Source organism: Dipodomys ordii, unplaced genomic scaffold (assembly GCF_000151885.1).
Source record: "Dipodomys ordii isolate 6190 unplaced genomic scaffold, Dord_2.0 Scaffold33, whole genome shotgun sequence".
NCBI classification, from domain to species: domain Eukaryota; kingdom Metazoa; phylum Chordata; class Mammalia; order Rodentia; family Heteromyidae; genus Dipodomys; species Dipodomys ordii.
In genome coordinates this window covers 4,020,062-4,031,026 of record NW_012267249.1, presented here as the reverse complement: position 1 = coordinate 4,031,026, position 10,965 = coordinate 4,020,062, and the positions used below count along the sequence as shown (strand labels likewise).

Here is a 10,965-nt window from a genome sequence, read left to right as displayed (position 1 = left end):
AGGCGAACTTGAGATCAGAAGGGCCCTTAGAATTCCAAAAGTAGAAGGAAAGTATGACTAGGCCGGGGAAAGCCCTTGGCAAAGACGGGCCTGGAATCCTGGCCTCATGAAGTGCTGAAGAGCCAGGAGAAAGATTCAAGGCCTCCTTGTTAGGACCTGAGGACTCTGCGGGGTACCAGGTCAGAGAAGGGGGTCTGGGTTCTTGGAGCCGCTTAGGAGCCTGCAAAAAGGTGCGTGTGGGGTAGGGAGGGGAAGGTCACAGGGAGGCATTCTTCCACAGCACCGGGCTTCTGGAATCTTTGGAAAGGGCCCAAGGCGGCCGACCTGTCATCCTTAAGTGCGGGGCCGCCCTCGCCGCCTTCACTCCTCAGACGTCACTCTCAGTTGCAGGTACCGGACTGGGAGACTCTCACAACCACCCTGTGGTCGTTTGGCCCCAGAAGCCCAAGTCCCGGGGCACTACTTGTCCCCGCGGAGGGATTCCGCGCACGTCGACGCGGCCGTGACGACGTCGACGGCCGGCCGGTGGCGCAGCGACGTCGCGGGAGGCGGGGGAGACAGGGACGGAGTCGGGGAAAAGGGGGGCGGGCGTGGAGAGCGGGTCGGGAAGTAGTTCCGGGTGCGCGGCCCCGGATGTTGGCTGCTCCCGCTGCCGCTCTCGGCGCTGCTCGGGGCCTTGGCCGCTCGTATCAGACGCTGTTGGGACCTTTCCCGGGGGGGCGGAGACGCACGCAGCGGCCGGGGGCTCGGCCGGGGCCGTCCCGGCCTGCGCAGCCTGAGGTGAGCGCCCACCACCGGGGCGGCCGGGCCGGGGCGGCGGGCGAGGAGGCGGGGCTGGGGCATCTCCCAGGATCGAGGCAAGGGACTGCCCTCCTCGAGACGCCCTCTCGCTTCTCGGGGGCGCGGGCGGGCCCGCCGTGTGGTGGGCGGCAGGCGGCGGGTGGCGGGCGGGGCTGGGGGCCCGAGCCCGAGCCGGGGCCTGGCGGGCCGCGAGGGCCGGGTCGCTCCGTCCCTCCCTCCCCCGCGGCGCTTCTCCTCAGCTGCTGCTGCCCCTCAGCCGCGGAGCGGCGGCTCCAGGCTCCCGCCCCTCCCCCCCGGCGGGGCCCGCGGGGAACCGGACGTGGATCCCAGGGGGCGCCGCGTCTGAGGACCGCGACCTACTCTTTCTCTCCTTGACCTGCGCCCTAGCCTGGGTTCGCCCCGCGCCCGGCGCGCTGTGGCTTCTTCCCTTCAAGCCGAGGGCGCTTTCCCTCTCGAAAGGCAGACAGTCCCTGGCCCGCCTCGCGGGTGCCCTTCGGGGGCCAGGAGGTCCGCTCTAGGTGCCCGCGTTCCCGCCCATCCTGTCACCGTGTCCTTTGCTGGCGTTAGGGCAAAGGCAGCCGTTCCATGCGGACGTGTTGCTGTCCTGTGTGTTGCATCCTGCCCACGTGGTAGGGTGTCCCGTCCCCCCCCCTTCCATTTTTTGCAGCTGGAGGAGAGGGAGGTTAGTCGGATGGTTTTTCCTCTGTGATTTCGTCCGGGTGCCGTGGAAGGTATTAAGTAAGGTCAGGTCAGTGTGTTTGGTCGAGGCCCACCGTAGGTGAGATGGGCCAATCAAGAGTTGTACTCTGAATTTGAGACCAGTAAGGGGACATTTCCTGGCTGGGCTTAGTTTCCTTAACATCTTTTCTTCCAGCACCTTTTTCTCGTTCACTGTCACTACTGCTTAACCTCCCCCAGGAGAATTAGGCAGGCACTTGCCAATCGAGATGTGTAGATTCTCATTTTCTTCTGCTGTACTTTTTGTGTACATGTTGGCATAGATTTTTCTATTTTGTGTTGGTGCTGTGCAAGTTTAGCTGGATTCTTGCATGAAGAGAAACGGAATTAGGGACTAGGGGGCATCTTTTATGTTTTTACTAACACGTCTTTTTTTTCTTTTTATTGTCGGTCGTGGTGCTTGAACTGTGGGCCTGGGCACTGTCCCTCAGCTCTTCAGCTCAAGGTTAGCTCTCTACCACTTGAGCCACAGTGCCACTTCCCGCTTGTTCTGTTTATGTGGTGCTGAGGAATCGAACCCAGGGCCTCGTGCATGCGTTGCAAGCACTCTACCACTGAGCCACCTTCCCAGCTCCACACTTGTCTTTTTTTTCCCCTTCTACTTTGTTCTGTAGTGAAGAAGCAAGTGTGTCATATGGGAGTGTTCATCCTTACCTCTTTTCTTGCAGAGCCCTGGGTGGATAATTTCACCTAGTTCCTTCTCTGACGACTTACTTTGCTTTCTCTTTTTTCACATTGGCTAGTATTTCACTCTGTCTCTTGACTGTGTGTGTGTGTGTGTTTATGTGTGTGCATCAGTCCTGAATTAGGGCCTGGACACTGTTCCTGAGCTTTTTTGCTCAAGGCTATGCGCTATCACTTGAACCACAGCTCCACTTCTGGCTTTTTGGTGGTTAATTGGAGTTTAATGGACTTTCCTGGCTGGGGGAGGAACTGGCTTCGAACCATGATCCTGAAATCTCAGTCTCCTGAGTAGCCAAGATTTCAGGCTTGAGCCACTGGAACCAATCGACAGTGATTTTGAAATGTATTTTGGGTAGTTTTTTTTTTTTTTTAATGTTTCTTCCAGGATAAGGTTTCTATCTTCCTGTGCTTTGCCCTTTTGAGACTCTTTAAAAGGGAACAGACTACAGTAGCAATGAGACAAACCTTTGATTCTTGCTAGAACTTGATGAATATGGAAAGCAGGCACTCTTTCTTTTTTCTGATAAGGTGGACTATATAGATGTAATTTAGTTTTCTTTTTAGTTTTTTAGGTAAATCTGAGGGTTTATCTTTTCTGTTGTTTTGTGTTGGAGTTGGTGAATCTTGTTTTTGGTTTGGGCTGCTGAAGAAGTTTTTTACTGGGAAGTTTTTCAGGCTTTAATTAGGTGTTATTATTATTATTTTTGGATGAGGCCGGGACATGTTTATTTTGGGTCTTTTTAGTTCATTAGTTTGGGCAAAATAAATATTACTGTTTTGAAGTCACTCTTTAGATGCCAAAATGGTCTGCATTCTCCCTTGTTTATCACATTGTTCAATCTTTTCAAATGCATTTTTGATACTAATTTTTCCTTTTGTCTGATACAATTGTTTGATACTCTTATATGTAGAATAAAATATTTAAATATAGAGTCTACCTGCTTTCAGTATGCTAAGTTGTGGGTGGGGCAGTGGAAAATAGAGAAGGTTGTTCAGATACATTTGGAGGCATATTAGTATGTCAGTTCACATTTGTGTACTTCTGCAAAGTAATGTGCCGCCAAAGTGTGAAGATACAAGGAATAAATACAAGTTTTTGAAGGCTTCAACTTGTGTTTAGTGAGGTACGGTTGTTTCTTTTGTTGGAGAAATAGCATATACATCATTTATACTCACCAAACTACATCAGACTTCCATTTGGGAAATCACTGCAACCAAGGTCAAAATTTAAGTGACATGTGGAAAACAGAATTTTCCAAAAGTGTACAAGTAATATTCTAGGAGACTGAAGGGTCATGTACATAGGCAGAAAAATGGCAGGTTACAAAAAGATCCCAAGTAGTTGGACTGTCAAAGACTTGTGTTAGTTAAAGTAGTGAATTTAGGACTATCAGGATGATTTTTCAAGGATAGGGGGTTTTGTTTGGTAGAGTATCATGGTAGGTTCTAAAGAGTAGGATGATTCATGTTATTCCTGAGATAAGTTTTTGTGTCAGCTGATGAGACCGACTAGAATGTTCTTAGAGAAACTTAGGAATAAGATGGTCTGACTTAAGATAGTGCTTGTGAAAAGCTAATGTTTATTGAATAGTTACTGTATGGCAGGCTTTGTTCTTAGAACTTTACATATATTTCATTTACTAAATCACCATATTATAATCATATAAGAACTTTGGGCAACCTAATGTATTTTATTATAATACAATGAATAATCAAAAGAAATGTAGATTTTCCAGTGATAGGGCTGTGGATGGTGGTATAAAGCATGAGAGTAGATGCGTGTTGATGGGAAAGTAGTATAGTGGGGAAATAGCTTTACGGATTGGAATTTTTGAGATGAATGAACTAGGAAGTACATCTGTGCCATCAAAGCCAAGAACAGAAAGATTATACAAGGTAGAGCGTATCAAATGCAGTTTAGAAGTTCAGAAGTTTAGAAGTTCAGAGGCATAACTGCAATGGAATGACTATTGAGTTAGGCCAGGAGGTAATTTATAATTAACAATTTTGAAAAGAAAGGTAGCTTATGTTACATTTTTTTTTTTACACAGGACATGTGAAATATTGTCTGATGTATTTTAGTAGTTAATTTTTTTTTCTAATGCTTCTCCCAGGATCATTCTTATTTATGTAGGAGCTACTGAAATACCAGATTTTTTTTCCCTTCAACAATGCTGATTATTTTACACATTTACAGCTTTTCCTTAAACTTTTCTTCTAATAAAAAACACTTTATTGAGATACAATTCAGGGACTATAAATAATATTACTCATTTTAAACATACATTTCAATGGCTTTTAGTATATTCACAGAGTTGTGCAGCCATGACCACAATAATTTTTAGAATGTTATTTAAAAAAGAAACTCTGTACCCGTTAGCAGCCATTTCCCATCCTCCTGCCATCCCCCAGTCTCCGGCAATCACTTGTATACTTATCAACTAACTGTATAAATATGCTGATTCTTCATAAATGAGATCTTATTGTTTTATATCAGAAAATAATTTGTTTCTGTGTGTTTCAAGGGTCATTCATGTTTTAGTATGTGTCAGTATTTTAGTTCTTTTTATTGCCAAGTATTCCACTGAGTGGATATACTACATTTTATTCATTTTATTCATCAGTTGATGGAAACTTGCTTGTCTTACTCATTTAAATCCTTCCTTTTAGTCTTCACTATACCAAAACCTCTTTCGGCTTTTCTTTTAGATTTTAACCTCTGCTATGCTCTACAAAGCATTAGGAATATAAAGATGAGTAAGATATAGTTGGTTCTTGAATATTCATATAGGGCTTATTGGTTTATGTAAGTTTTCTACTATCTCATCTGATCTCACATTAACCCTGTAATACAGAGTTTTTCTTTGAGATGAACAATCTGAAGTTCAGGTTAGATGACTTAACTGCAATTGCACACCTTCGTCAGTGATGGAACAACTAAATTTTAGTTCATGTCTGTTCCATTTCTGCTACTCAGTGCAACTAAAAGGTCCTCATAAAAATTCTTGGAGACTTAAGGGACTGGAAAGTCTACTTGAGGAATCACAAAATTTTATTTTATTATTCTTTTTTTCCCCTTATGTTGAGCCCAGGTTCACAATATGCTTGATTGCCAGCCCAGTAATTTTTTTATTTTATTTTATTTTGGTTGGTTGTGGGACTTGAACCCTGGGTCTGGGTGTTGTGTCCCTTAGCTCTTCAGTTCAAGGCTAGCACTCTGCCACTTGAGCCACAGCACCATTTCCAGTTTTCTGGTGGTTAATTGGAGATACGAATCTCATAGACTTTGCTGCCCTGGCTGGCTTTGAACTGCAGTCCTCAGATCTCAGCCTCCTGAGTAGCTAGGATTATAGGCATGAGCCACAGTGCATTTTAATGACTTATCTTTGGGACTTAAAGACTCCTAGACTTTTGCTTGTTTGCTTTTTTTAGGCAAATTTATATTTTTGCCTTTTCAGAGTTTTTATCTGATGATGATATGTGATAGTGTTAATAGCTCACAATTTTGAGGCCTTACCATTAACATAAAGATGTTCTAAATACATTTATTATATAAACCTCACAACAATCCCTTATAACTAGATTTAAAAAAAATTCACATTGTTTTACAGATAAGGAAATGGGCACAGATAGCTTATGTATCTTGCCCTAGGGTACATAGCTCAGAGTGGAAGGAGCCAGGATTTGAACCTCTGTACTCTATTTTCAGAACTTAGTAGTTCTTTGTGTTTGTGTGTGTGTGTGTGCACGTGTGTACGCGCACACAAGTACTGCTGGGGCTTGATCTCAGGGCCTGGGCAGTGCCCCTTAGCTTTTTCATTGAAGGCTGGTGTTCTACCACTTGAACGAGAGATCCACTTCTGGCTTTTTGGAGGTTAATTGGAGATAAGAGTCTCAGACTTTCCTAACTGAGCTGGTTTGAATCTTGATCCTCAGATCTCAACCTCCTGAATATGTAGAATGGCTGAACTCTGTAGTTCTTAATCACTGTATTGTTCTGAATTAATAGAGGATAATATATCAAGTAAGGGCATGACGAGAATATATAATTGGAGAAACAGTTAAACAACAAAGTAAATGATATTGTATCTATATTTCTTTTTAAATATAGAGCTAGCACTAGTATAAATATTGTTTGGGCATTAAAGTTCACTTTTTTTTTTTTTTGTGGTCCCTGCTAATAGCCACTCATCTCAGAATTACATTGTTTTCCCTGCACTCTCTCACTGTTGGCTTTGTCATTTGGCTTTTCACACAGGTGCAATTCAGAAAGCTTAGTCTGAGAAAGCTAAAACTTACTGTTGCCTTTTTTGTCTTTAACTGTAAAGTTTTCTTTTCCTTTCTAAACATTTAGCTTTTCTGTCCTAGAGAAAGATATTGTTTTCCCCCCCTCTGCCCCAAAACTCAGAAAACATTACAGTGGCATTTTGTAATAACTGTCCACAAAGTGTAGACCACCTGAATTGACATAACTGGATTGTAGTGTACAAATAAGAATGAAAGTACAGTGTTTGGTTAAAGAGATTGACTTACACTGATATTGGGAAAGACATCTGCTGTACAGGATTTTTGATTTAATAGAATTTGTTATAACCAGATCAGCAAAGCATTATTACTGTGGGCCATCTGTTGTGATATGGAAATAGCTTTTTACATGGAACCAGATGTTGTATTATATTTATAACAATGGCATTTTATGTATTTTAAGTAACCTTTTGTCTTCAGTATCTTTGATGGATACTCTATTTTACGTGCATATTGACTGATAAAATGGATGTGAAGTATAGGATAATTAAGACCCTATATAAGAACTCTTACTTTGACACCATTAATAAACCTAGTTTCTAGACCACTTTGGTTGCTATAAGATTCTTCTGTAAATCTAGAACTGGAGATGTGGCTCAAGTGGTAGAAGGCCTGGACTTTTAAACCCTGTACTCAGACAGACACAATCCTATTGTAAATCTAAAGTGATTTTGGACCTACATTAATAGTGCACTGTTTGACTTATTTCCCACTGTCAGTGGTTCAAGTCATCTATGATCAGCTCAGACTTATGGAGTGCACTAGAACATAAACTTAAGAGAATTGTTAGGATCCTCCTGAAACTGCTTATGTTGGCTTATTTTTTATTATCTTCAAATCATAGAGTGTCATGGATTCCATTGAAAAGTTGGCCATCTATACTATAATGATCCTATGTGTGAAGAAGACTTTCAATCAACTTTCAGCTAAACTTTTCACCTGGAATACAAAGCTGAAAGCTCTAACTGAATTGTGCTAGACAGAGTCCTACTCAGATGATTGTGCAATCAAGGAAAACAGATTGCTCTTCTGATTATTTGGAAGAGTTCGATGCCAGTGTAATTTTGTTTAAGACCTCAAAAATTAGAAATGACATTTTCCTAAGTTAGAGACAACTTTACATTAAACCATTAATAGGACTAATTTATAATAATTGCTGTGAGATTTGTGAGAGAAATGGGTTATGAGTAAGACTAGTAGAACTCAACTAGTATAACACTTTCAGAATCTTTTGCTTGTAGAGAGATGGGTGTGCAGGGAGGGTGAAATAGGGTAGTAATAGGTTATTTGTTGAGATCCTAGATATTGGCTGATGAGTGCTTGGTAAATTATTAAAAAAAACTAAAAACTGGGTATGATGGCTCATGTCTTTAATCACAGCTATATAGGAAGCAGAGACAGAATGATCACAAGTTTGAAGCCAACTGAGTGCTGGTGAGATGATTCCTCAAAAACAAAATAACAAATGGCTGGGTGTTGGTGGAGCCTAGCTACTTAGGAGGCTGAGATCTGATGATCACAGTTCAAAGCCAGTCAAGGAAGTAAAGTCCATGAGACACTTATCTCCAATAAACTACCCCCCAAACTGGAAGTGGAGCTATGGCTCACATGGTAGAGCACTAACCTTGAGCAAGCCCTAAATTCCAGCCCCAGGATCAGCAAAAAAAAAAAAAAAAACCCAAAAAACCATCACTAGGGACTTAGCTTAAGTTGTAGAGCACTTTTATAGCAAGCACAAGGCCTGGGGGTCAGTCCAAGTACCACAGATAACAATAGCAACCAAGCATTGAAAGTTTCTGTGGCTTAACTGTAGAACTTTGGTTAATTATGTCACAGCAGTTACAAGTAGAATGGCCCTTCTGTGTGAAAGAGAAGCAGACTATCATACACTAGGTGTTATGCCTATGGATCTTTGATATGTTACACAGGGTAGACATGTAAAGTAAAGTAAATGAATAATTTTTGCCTCACAACATACTGGATACCAGTCACTGATAGAAATGCTACTTTTGTACATTAAAGGAAAGCATGCACAGAGTGCAGTAAGAACTGTTATTAGAACATACGCTTAAGAGAATTGTTAGGATCCTCCTGAAACTGCTTATGTTGGCTTATTTTTTATTCAAATCATAGTGTGTCATGGATTTCATTGAATAGTTGGCCATCTACACTATGAGGATATATGTTTCTAAAACATTTTTACCTTACATTTTACTGTTTCAAAAGTACTTTCTCTGGTCTGTTGATACAGGTAGAGCAAGTATAATATTTTATGGACAAATGTGGAAAATGAGTTACAAGCAAAAACTTCTTAGTATCCCACAATTGTTTAGTAGTAGAGCAGATACTGGAACCTAGACATTCAAGATTTTTCTATTTTTTTTAAAGTAGAAAATTGACAAGATCTTAATTAAGAACAGACTTTAGATTTCTGAGGTGAATAATACAAAGCTATAGAGATCTCAAAAAAAAAAACCCAAGACTACTTAGAGCAGAGTATATCTTATGATAATATCAAACTTAAGAGTCATAAGACTAGTGGGGACAACTTGAGTTACATTTAGGTCCATTTCTTGTCATTGGAAACATTTTTACTTGAACTTGCATTCTTTGTATCAAACTTAGAGGTAAGAAGGGGAAGGAATCAGAATGGAATTAAAAAAAAATTGCTAAATAGGTTTAGTCTTATTTTATACAAGTATATGATAATGAAACTTCTACTTTGAGAAATTATACTTGGAACATGGTTCTAATACAGATGTCAGGAATACTGTCACAGTATGGGACCTATTGTCTTTTGCCTGATGTGTAGGAAGATTGACAGTATATTAGGAAATTTACTTGAATGGGAAAAAAGAGGGAAAAAAGTATAACAATGGGCAATTTTAAGTTCTTTTTCCTTGAACCTGTCTCTAAAGTGGGCATAATTCTTTGTTTATAGTCAGGAAAAGAAAACAGGATTTTTAAAATTTAAAATGATAGTTTAGAAAAATGAATCTTATGACCTTTAAAGAGCAGTTTAAACAGTCACTTAGTACTGTCAAAAGTGTTTTGTTTTTTGAGCAGTTTTGTAGGTGAATGAGTTTGATAAGTTTTTTGATTATAACCTTATGGGTCAAGTTGTGAATGTTTTAAATGATTTAAGTTTCTTTGTATTAGGATTTTCTCATTTCAAGAAATTACTTTTAGTCCCTCAGGAGCAAACAAGACCTTAGATTTCCTTACAGTAATTAATTGCCCACAAATAACCTAAGCATGTCATTCTAGTTTATAATGAAAACTAGACTTAAGGATGAACTTAACAGCTTCCATTCTCTGGCAGGATTCTAAGGTATTGTTTTAAATTCAGGAATGTTGGATTCACTCATTTCTCTCACTTGTTTGCTTATTTATTTGCTCTCTGTTATGTTCAGAGCACTGTACTAAAATACTGGGACACAAATAAAAGGCAGGTCCCTGCCAGCTAAGATTATCTTTTAGTATGAGAGAAACATCCCAGAGATATCCTTGCGTTGGTAGCCATATATCCTATGATTTCTATTTACTAGTTTTTAACCAGAACGACTAGTTTTAGAGAGAATGACTAGCTTGCTTGTTTGAAGAATGTAATGTATTTAGGGGTGTGAATAGATGGCTTTAAAAGCAGCTTATGGTTTCATGGTTAGTTCTTTGATTGCAAAATATTGGGACTCATTGATCTGAGCATGAGTGGGAAATGGCTGGCCCACGGGGCATATAAGGCTCATGAAATCATTTGGTTTAGGTCTGACAAGGCATCTGCAGGTGGGACTAAAAATTTAATAAGTCTAGGAGCTTTTTTCAAAGCAAAATTCAATAAATCCAGGCCCTCAAGTGTTATAAATACCTAAATGGCCTTTGGCAGTAAAAAGGTTCTCTACCCTGATAAAGAATGCCTTCATTTAAGCAGCATTTCTCTTCTTTCTTTCTTTCTTCCTTTCTTTACTTCCTTCCTTCCTTTCTTTACTTCCTTCCTTTCTTTCTTTCTTTCTTTCTTTCTTTCTTTCTTTCTTCCTTCCTTCCTTCCTTCCTTCCTTCCTTTCTTTTTTAGAGATAGGGTCTCACTGGGTACTCCTAGCTGGCTTGGAACTCAGTCCTCTTGCCTTAGCCTCCTGTGTGCTGAGCTTACAGTCATGTGCCATTTTACCTAATTTATATCAGGTTTGCTTTGGGAGAATGACCAAGAAACCTTACCTGGTCGGGTGGAGGAAGTAGGATGTCTGATCCCAGGCCAGCCTGAGCTATGCGATAAGACCCTATTTCACAAGCAAAATGAAAACAGAAAAGAAACTTTATATTGACTCTTTTACAAGATGGAAAAGGGCTGGGAAGGTGGCTCAGTGGTAGAGCGCTTGCCTTGCATGCATGAGGCCCCTGGGTTCGATTCCTCAGCACCACATAAGCAAAAAGAAAAAAGCC

The 10,965-nt window shown here is 41.0% G+C and overlaps 1 protein-coding gene across 4 annotated transcripts in view; it reads left to right on the top strand.

The window, feature by feature from the left end:
* Positions 1 to 209: 209 nt before the first annotated feature.
* The window catches only part of Foxj3 (forkhead box J3), a 97,470-nt gene continuing 86,714 nt past the window's right edge, over positions 210 to 10,965 (top strand). Inside the window, exon 1 of one of the 4 annotated variants that reach the window (XM_013016938.1) lies at positions 210 to 230. The gene's annotated coding sequence lies outside the window, so the exon portion shown is untranslated. Of the gene's footprint in view, positions 231 to 611; positions 781 to 10,965 lie in introns of those variants that run through there. The other 3 variants (XM_013016937.1, XM_013016939.1, XM_013016940.1) reach the window with 3 other exon arrangements.